This window comes from Haliotis rufescens, unplaced genomic scaffold (assembly GCF_023055435.1).
Source record: "Haliotis rufescens isolate VD_foot unplaced genomic scaffold, xgHalRufe1.0.p SCAF_49, whole genome shotgun sequence".
Classification (NCBI taxonomy): domain Eukaryota; kingdom Metazoa; phylum Mollusca; class Gastropoda; order Lepetellida; family Haliotidae; genus Haliotis; species Haliotis rufescens.
Window position 1 is genome coordinate 2,023,408 of NW_025964212.1, and position 11,073 is coordinate 2,034,480.

Sequence of the window (11,073 nt, forward strand, 5' to 3'; positions counted from 1 at the left end):
TAACTTACACAACTATCTGGCCTAGCCAAACGATGTCCTTGTGCGGCTATGAGATATAAAGTTTTTTTGTTTTTTTTGTTTGTTTGCAATAATGTCCATAATTGGTTTAAAACAAGATTTATATCATTTTTCACCGCGGAGGCAATAAACAGGGACAAAACCCTTTATTAATCATAAGAAATCTCTGCAAAAGCAGAGTCAGCTGAATTGGTCGACCATAAAATGTATTTATGAATCACGATCAAACGGCGATGATACCAATTGTTCGCGAAATGGTCAGTGTATCCTGCTCCGCCGGGGAAGTCTGTCACAAACACATGCAAGAGACAAGACAATTGCTCACCTGAAATATTACGGGGACATATGGTACAAGTCAAAATAGGGACTTGAACATGCACAGAAACTTCTGGTTTTTAATGATATAATCCGTTTCCATTGAAAGTTGAGAAAAAATTTTACAAATGACAAATGCTGCTCGAACAGAGTGTCACAAGGCTGTTCGAAAGTAAGTTTAGTGGACTGCTTTTACCAGAAACTAGATACTTGTTATGTTCCTTTGAAGGGTAGAAAACAGAAAAACACCAGTCACGAGCTCTAAGACTTTGGTGCCGAAAATGGTGTACATGTAGGTTTCATATACGATAGCATACTAAACCTCACTAATAATTGTAATTCATGTTTAGATACGTAAATCTCCATGTCTTCTTTTGATAGCATCTTATGATATTCATTGAAACATCGTTAATCAGGGTTAACTAATCATGGTTGCGGAAATATGTATGTTGGAAATATGTATAAAAATTCACAATACGATCGTTCGGAATGCGAGGTTTCTGGACTAACGAGGCTCTTACTAAAAAGGTCCCTTTGTCCTCTGAACATATGGCAATATATTGTATTATGAAAAGTTACAAGATACAAATATGTTCTTTTTGGCCGTTATAATCGATCTCATGTTACATTGTTATGTGTATAAATGAAAATTATAAATATATAAATTCATAGTTTGGGATTGGTCTTTATTTGGAACTCATATGTATGAGTAACATTTCTTGTTAAATGATAATGGTTTCTAATAAACTATCTTGCAACGACTTCCCATGAAGCTGTTTTAAGACTTTCTTGTCACCTTCCACATAAACAATTTTCTCTTCTATAAAACAATATTTTTAAAATGAAATTAATCTGCAATTATCACAAAAAATAACTTAATATCGGTGTCGAAATGTCCGAAACTAAATAAAAGGCACATTTGGAAAAGGAACCAGTAGGTCTGGATACGCTCACCTTTTCGCGAACACCTGGTATCATTAGTATTTCGTAGTGATTCAGTAACACATGCCTATCATACAATCGGAATCGTACAATCGACTCTTAATAAATTTTAGGTGTTATTTGTTATGATTATGGAAATGTTTTGTCGCTTTTTATTTTTCAGATTTGATATACTAGTACGTGTTTTCTGCTTGTGCGTTATATCGTATCGAAAGCGACGCGAAGCAAAACCTCATGCCCATGAACACTTTCAGAACGTCATGAGGGCTGGTTCCTTGAAAGGACGGCGATGGAAAATGATACGAATTATAATCATTAATCTAATTTAATATCAGAAACGATGCTTCTACTCTAATAGTGAGTGAGTTAGTTGGGTTTAACGCCGCTTTTAACAGTATTCCAGCTATATCGCGGCATGTCAGCTTATTGTGGAGGAAAGCCCGAAGTGATGCAGGTCTCAGACGTTCTACTCTAATGTAATGACGACTTGAGAATATTAATGCTATAGTATAGTTGTTTTTTCGAATGGTATTATATATTTTTCATTTACTTTGAACCTTATCATTTATGAGCGAGATGATGACATTGTTAGTGTCAACTGTTACAAGCAGAGTTGTTGCTGTTGTGAATGTTTCTTGTTATGGTGTGTAAAATATTGGTCCCCCTGAGCGGATATTGTCAGTCACATTTCATTCATTGATTAAAAGACTTCCTCCGTGGTCTAGTGGTAGAGCTTCCGCCCGGAGAGCGGAAGGTCCGGGGTTCGGTCCCCGGCCGCGTCATAACAAAAGACGTTAAGGATGGTACTTGCTGTAAACCTCCCTGGCGCTCGGCATTAAGGGGCTAAAACAAGGACTGGTCGGCTCGGAGTCAGTATACTGTGTCTGAGTGGGGTATTCATGTTAAACTGCGGCATGGTATCTCAGTGTGCTAGCACCATAAATCGGCATCAGTCCGTACTAGTACAAGCAGCCGCACACACACACGCATGCACGTCGCTATATGTCAAATAATCTTGGACGCGACGTTTAACCCCATTTCACCTCACCTCACCTCAATGATTATATCTCCTAGTCTTTTGGACGTAGAATATTTGTCGTTTTAATTTTGGCTAAAAATGCGCACAATCGACTGAGAGCATGGTATGAATCCTGCCGGGGTCCATGCACGTAGCAAAGGTACTGTAAGCTCCCATGGTCCCTTGTAGAGTGATCTACCTTCAGTGGCTGGCAATCAATAGCTCATGTTTATCATATATGTTTTGTATCGTTACATCCGTGGCAAATTTTGGGTGGTAGCCGGATAGCTTGTACTCATACTATTTAGAACCATACTATTATAAACTTATGTTAATCTGCATTCGAAAGAAACAAGAGCAACGGTTTACACTACATTTTATATATTTCGTCCACTGAGTCTGGAAGTGCCTTGAAAGTGGGAAAAGTGGCGCGAAAATGCGCGATACTGTCACAATAGTGGCCCAATGGAGGCGCAATAGTGGCGAAATAATGGACGTAAAGAAGACACTTGCATGGTATAAAATATATATGTGCATGCATTTAAGTTCACAACAAACATCTAATATATAGGGGGGCACGGGTGGCCCAGTCGTCTAAGTCGCCGCGATTCGCTGTGCAGAGTTGCGTCCCTTGGACACGCCAGAAACCTATAATTGTGGGTTCGAATCCCGGGTCGCCCCGATTATGTTTCTATGTTTGTCAGCACCATACCCGTGCTCGTGGGTTTCTCCGAAGTGGTAAACGTCTGAGACCTGCATCACTTCGGGCTTTCCTCCCACATTAAGCTGACACGCCGTGATATAACTGGCATACTGTTAAAAGCGTCGATAATCCCAACTCACTCACTCACTCACCAAGCACCAGGCAGAGTAACAACAGTTACCATCATTTAACGTATTTCGTCATACCCGGGGATCGAACCACCGACCTGTCCGGGCAGACGCTGTACCCACTAGACCATACAGTTATATAGTTACTTCATTTGAAGTCAATTTGTTTTACAAAATATAATCAGCATTATTGGAATAGTGTTCTGTCAGTTACTTATTTACATCTAAGAGATAGTAATGTCAATACATGCAAATCAAAATTGAATGAGGGATATTTGGCTTGGCCAGTGCCCACCAGAATCTGCTATCATGAATGGACGCTGCTAGTATCTGATCCATGTGAAGTTATGCCTATTTGCAGTATGATAAAAGATAAACCGTTAAACAAGTGTGGACCCGTAAAGATCCGGGGTAGGACAGGTCTTCAGCAACCCATGCTTGCCGTAAAAGACGACTATGCTTGTCGTAAAAGGCGGCTAACAGGATCGGGTGGTCAGGCTCGCTGACTTGGTTGATACATGTCATCGATCCCAACTGCGTCAATCACTGGATTGTCTGGTCCAGACTCGATTATTTACAGACCGCCGTCATATAGCTGGAATATTGCTGAGTGCGGCGTAAAACAACAAACCAACCAACCAAAACAAGTGAGGAAACAGTTCAAAACGTCAATGTAAGATAGAGCAATAAATGCTATGAGTTTTGAGACATACCAAAACAAGGATGACGACGAATCTCAAGCGAATGCTGCATAGCAATGATGTTCACATTTCACATGTTGCAAGTGGAATAGTATTTTCACTCAACCCGTTTTTTATTATCTGTAAGAGTAAAAAAATAACAGTGATGATTACAACTACTTTTTACATGTTACTTAAATACCCTGAACAATTATGACGGTTAGAAATCCTTCAGACTTTGCACTTGGGCAGACCATAATCCCTAGGTATGTAGACTGCAGACATGCCGACATGCAGTCTGAAGACAGGCAGACACGCAGACATGCAGACTGCAGACATGCCGACATGCAGTCTGAAGACATGCAGACACGCAGACATGCAGACTGCAGACATGCCGACATGCAGTCTGAAGACATGCAGACACGCAGACATGCAGACTGCAGACATGCCGACATGCAGTCTGAAGACAGGCAGACACGCAGACATGCAGACTGCAGACGTGCCGACATGCAGTCTGAAGACATGTAAACACGCAGACATGCAGACTGCAGACATGCCGAGCCTGGGACTCCCTGGGAACAGTAACCGATGCTGCCGTTATAGGTGACCAATGAGATCGGGTGGTCAGGCTCGGTGACTTATTTGGCTGCGTGTCATCATGCCCCGACGGAGTGGATCGCTGCTCATAATATCCACCATTGGTTTGTCTGGCCGAGGCTCAGTTGTTTACCGGCCGCCGTCATTTAGCTGGAGTGTGGCGTTAAACGACAACAAAACACCAACATGCGGTCATGCAGTCCCACATGCATACACACAGACATGCAGATACACGGACATACATACACACGGACATACAGACACGGACATACAGGCATACGGACATACAAACACACGGACATACAGACACGGACATACAGGCATACGGACATACAGACACACGGACACACAGGCACACGGACATACAGACACACGGACACACAGGCACACGGACACACAGGCACACGGACATACAGACACACGGACACACAGGCACACGGACATACAGGCACACGGACACACAGGCACACGGACACACAGGCATACGGACATACAGACACACGGACAAACAGACACACGGACACACAGACACACGGACATACAGACACACGACATACAGACACACGGACATACAGGCACACGGACATACAGACACACGGACATACAGACACACGGACATACAGACACACGGACATACAGACACACGGACACACAGGCACACGGACATACAGATACACGGACATACAGACACACGGATACACAGGCACACGGACATACAGGCACATGGACATACAGACACATGGACATACAGACACACGGACACTCTGCCACACGGACACACAGGCGCACGGACATACAGATACACGACATACAGGCACACGGACATACAGGCACATAGACATACAGACACACGGACATACAGACACACGGACATACAGACACACGGGCATACAGACACATGGACATACAGACACACGGACACTCTGCCACACGGACATACAGGCACACGGACATACAGACACACGGACATGCAGATACACGGACATACAGACACACGGACATACAGACACACGGACACACAGGCACACGGACATACAGGCATGTAAACACGGACATAGTGGCATGGAAGTACGCACATTCAGGCATACAGACATGCACACTTACGGACATACATGCATGTAAAGACGGACTTTAAGGCATGTAAACACGGACATATAGACATGGTAGCATGTAAGCACGGACATTAATATTCAGGCACAAAGGCATGCAGACACACGGACATACAGCCATGTAGACACAGACATACAGCCATGTAGACACAGACATACATAGAGGATTCATCACGAGTGTTTTTTAATATGGGTAATATCAACCGAGTCTTAGTTAATCGGTATTTGCCGAGCCTTTGGCGAGGCAAATACTGATTAACGGGACGAGGTTGATATTTCCCATATTAAAAAACACGAGTGATGAATTCTATTTATCATTTTCACATTTTTGCTTCCCAATTAAGGAATAAATGCATTAAACATTAACATCAGCAACTTGTCGAAATCTTACGAATAGATCGTGCGTAGTGATACATGTTTTCCATAGCCGTGTAAATCAAAATAAACAACCTCCTAACTCCTTTATGGCATATTCCTTCGATGAGAAAAAAAGTTCCTCGGATTATTTTAAACAAAATACTTGAACAGACTTTTGCAGAATAATTGAAATAATGTGTCCAACATCAAAGGTATCCATGTTGCACCGGCGAAAAAAGTCCCACTTCCGGTTATCTAATTTGCATATCTAATTTGCATACTTATGTCATTGGGGTATGACATACATGTTTTTATGTCATAAGCTTATGTCATGGATAAATGCTTTAGTTAAATGATAAAGGCAGGTAAACACGGACATAGTGGCATGTAAACACAGACATGTAGGCATGTGAACAAGGACATCAGGCACAAAGGCATGCAGACACACGGACATACAGCCATGTAGACACAGACATACAGGCATGTAAACACGGACATAGTGGCATGTAGACACAGACATGTAGGTATGTGAACACGGACATTCGGGCATACAGGGTACGCATAAGAACAGACAACCGTGATCTACTCACAGCGTTTTACGCTTGAGATCAATAAAAAATGTTATTTTCACATTTGGAATGTCTGGGCCTAAAAACAGAAGTCAGGCACTGTTCACTTTGAATGATCTGGTCGTGCAATCGTGTATGTTCATTCAGGAAGCAATGCCATAAAATACGCTTCCAATGGGGTCACTGATGGCACAACCGGAGCACCCATGGTAAGTCTAGATATCTGTCCACATAGTTTAAACTGACTTCATTTCACCCAGTTATCCTTTTACGTTAAATCAAATTGAAAGTCGTGACAGTGTTCGGGTGCGTCATTTTCATAGGGACCCTCGATCTATCGGTCGTCGTGCATTGCATATGGATATAGCTCGATTATATAAGGTCAAAAGTAGCTTAACTAACATAGAATGCAGGGCGAATTGGACGCGTGTGACGATCCTGTTTGGTTTAACAAAGTGTGTGTAAATGTCTCGCTTTCATTAGATTCCTTTAGTTCCGCCTTGTAGTTGTTAAAGCGAATGACTTCTCGCGAATTTATTTATGAAATAAGTAGTTCCGATGTGACAGAGGTTATGTGACAGTATTTAACCTGTATCTTCACCACGTCGGTAATGTGTGTGTGTGTGTGTGTGTGTGTGAGTGTGTCTGGTGTGTCAGTGTGTGTCTGGTGTGTCAGTGTGTGTGTGTGTGTGTGTGTGTGTGTGTGTGTGTGTGTGTGTGTGTGTGTGTGTGTGTGTGTGTGTGTGTGTGTGTGTGTGTGTGTGTGTGTGTGTGTGTGTGTGTGTTTAATTGTGATATATAAACACACAGCAAGAAGACTAAAGTGTTGAAGCTTAATGTAATGTCGCATAACTGTTTGGCTTCTGAAACACAGTTAATTGGTCTGAAACGCGTTTGACCTTCTCAGTGTTTTTCAGTCTTTCCCAAGCAGGGAACACAACAACTAAGTTATATTGTGTCAAACCGAAAATAGATATACTATACTATACTATGCTATACTATACTATACTATACTATACTATACTATACTATACTATACTACTCAAAAACATATATTCAATCGAGAACTTTATTGCTTTAAAAAAAGGATGACAAAAATTGTGTCATTTAACAAAAAATGGTCAAATTTATTCTTTGCATTTGATTCTTAGCTCTTGGTTTATACGTGTGTTGCAAACTTTTTAGTGACAATATTTGCTTTAAAACCTTTATTCTAAATTGTGTCATTATATGCGATCCGAAATATGTTTTAACGGAACACTGCACGAATCTTCAACTCTGGGAACAATAAAAAAATAACTAAAAAGTTAACTGTGTCAGTATTTCAAACACTGTTCAGGGTTGTAGATGCTGGAGTGATCCAAGTTCGTGAAGCATATGCAGACCCAAACACGGTTTGGGGGCGTACCGAACAGGTACTCCAACCATCTGGTGATATGTGTTCAACCAAGAACATAGGTAACCCGACTATCGGAAATATTTGATTTCGCGAACTATCTGCATTCATCTGGCATGTAGATCACATCCCCTGTTCATTTCCCTGACACTGCATCCGCATCTGTTGTGTGCAAAAATCGTAACAAAGTGTTACATGTTTGTGAGAATGGAGGGGTACTATCAGTTGAGCAGGATACGATCACCTTTTGCGAATACGGGGTATCATTACGGGGCCAGGTAATTTATTAGTGTAGGGCGGGGGGATTGTCTTAGGACTCTATCATATTTTGCCGATCCCCCATTTTGTATAACATACCCCCCACCCCCTTCAAAGGAAATAATAGTAAATACATATAACACTTTTTAATGACCACCCCCTCGATATTATATATGACCAGCCCCTAAATAATGTTCAAATTTATATACATTAGTGGTTCATAATCATATGATAATGATAGTATCGGAATCGTAAAACAAAATCCGCTTTTAAGAGATTTCTTAAGATTATGAAAAGGGTTTGTTGCTTTTATGTGTTATACACACTACGAAGAAGAGAGATTAGGAGTGAAAACGGATTTGATTGATCAGATATTGAGAAACATTCCCTTAAATCCTCATTTTCCGTATCAAGTATACACATACCAGCAACAATAACCTTAACAACAAGAATTGCTATGTAACTAGCTCTGAGAGTACTGTAACGTGGAGGTTGAACCCTCGATGATATTTTCAAATATTGGCATAAGTCAGGACATTTTGACGCTAGCTGCGTCTTCCGCGGTGACGTGTGGATGTAGTTGCTGCCGCAGATGGTGATAATTAGGTACGTCGCTGTGAACAAACTCAGCCAAATGATCAAGGTGTAATTAAACATGTGTTTGTTATATGTGCATACATTTACCATAACAATTAGTTTCCAAGTGGGACTATGTTACAAGTGTTTTCCAGGCTCCCTAGGTTCGTGTAGCGCGCTTTCAAATTGTAGTCTGAGGTCATAATTATGTAATGGTGCAGTGATGCATGTTGATGATGCAGCTACTTTGGTATAATTCTGCGTTTTATTTTCAGGAATATCCCGTCGGGGGGCATCCTACTTGTCCGGCACCTTTTATGCTAGGGGTGAACAATTGAAAGGATGTTTTTTTCATTTCCGACAGCGTATCTGGAGAAAGGCGCAGCACTGCGGTCTCAAACAAGCCTTCCAGAACGACAACAACGTGAACATGCTCATAAGACGTGCTGCAGCATTACCCCTGGTGCAGATGTGTGACATCGACGACGTGTGGGCGAAGACCCTTGATGAATCAGATCTGGACAATTAAAAAATTGTGAACTTTGCAGACTATGTGACCGAGCGATGGGTGGACAAAAACAACCGTGCTATGTAGAATCACTTCCATACCACTGGTCCACGTGCAACCAACCATCTTGAAGGTTGGCACTCCAACCTAAAGAGGCTTGGACGCAGTCACCCAAACCTGTATAAATTCATTGAAATTATCCAATTTGAGCAGCACAGTAATGAGATTGTAATCATGCAGCTGCAGTCTGGTAGTTTGATGCCGCACAAAAAAAGGCGGTATCGGAATTTGGAACACGCTCTTGAAAGAGAGAAGCGACTTCTGACTACAAATCAGAAATCCAAATACCAGTACCATGACGCAGTGTCGCATCTTGTTGGTTTGTGAATTGTGAATGTACATGTATGTACAGAAATCATATTATATATCGAATAAATAAAGAATCGTTTTGTAATACAATGGGAAAAGCATTACTGCTGATACTATTGTATTGTATTTTTTGTGTATTTTTATCTAATAAAAGTATAATTTGAAATATATACAAATGGAGTTTGTAAATGTGTATGTATGTGATATTCCACAATTTGTATATGGATATACTTTAATATTTATTTTTAAAACAATATCAATGGAAATAAAATGTTGAGCAAAAACACATTCTTTGTTTCTATGACTGAGGCCGGACTACTGGGGACCATCACTGACAGACTTATATTTGAGGTGACCCCTCGTCTTAAACACACATGGAGGGGATTGCTTGCTGTCGGACAAGTAGGATATCACCTCCCGTGGGAGGAAGGCCCGAAGCAAAGCAGGACGATGACGTTTCCTACTGGCCATATGGGTATGGTGGTTAAACATCAAGTGTCATAATCACGGCTGACAATGAATTCGAACCCATGGCCACCGGATCGTGTGATTGAAAACCTGTCTGGTAGGCTTTAGAGGATTGGTCATCCATACCCTAAATGTTGAATTTGATATATCGACACAGAATAGTTAGATCGAGAATTTTTATCTCACTTAATCATAAAGTGTATGTATATTACATTCTACGTATTTGATGGTACACCTAATTTGGTTTTCATTGTTTAACGGTGGCTAACGTCAACAACAAGTTTCACTTCTTGGTCCCTCAGCACCATGCTCGTTGGTTTCACCAAGATGGCTAACGTCGACAACAAGTTTCACTTCTTGGTCTCTTAGCACCATGCTCGTTGGTTTCACCAAGATGGCTAACGTCATCAACAAGTTTTACTTCTTGGTCCCTCAGCACTATGCTCGTTGGTTTCACCAAGATGGCTAAAGTCGACAACAAGTTTCACTTCATTTTACAAACTACCTCAATACCTGAAACTCACTCCTTTCGTCTCCATTTACGACTCACCTCTCAGCATTGCACTATCATATCTAGCAATTTATATGTGGTGTTACTGTAAATTTAAACCATCAGAGACTAATCAGCCTCGAGTATCTTCAAAAAGCCAAAAGGCAAAATAGTTAAGAAAATTATATGAACGGATCACGAAAAACCAGCGATGACACTAATGAAGACACCTCTATTGCTCTATTGGTTGCACTCTGCTGAGTGATGTAGTACCTCCGGCATTAATGTAATCTAGTTCATTAGGGGCCGACCATATCACATTGGCGTGAGTGTGTTTGGGGTGTGTACGTGGGAGGGGGGGGGGGGGGGGGGGGGGGGGGGGGGACAGGGGGAGTAGAGTAGGGGTGTGCTGAATTATATTTTGAGAAAAACACCTTGCAACATTGAAATTTTGGTGGCAGGCAATTTCGTCGTTTTTCAAAAGTCAGAAGCATATGCGACAATTTATATTTTTCGATAAAATCCCAGCGCCCCCTCCCCAACCTCTCCCCAAATATCAAATTGACGGTCGT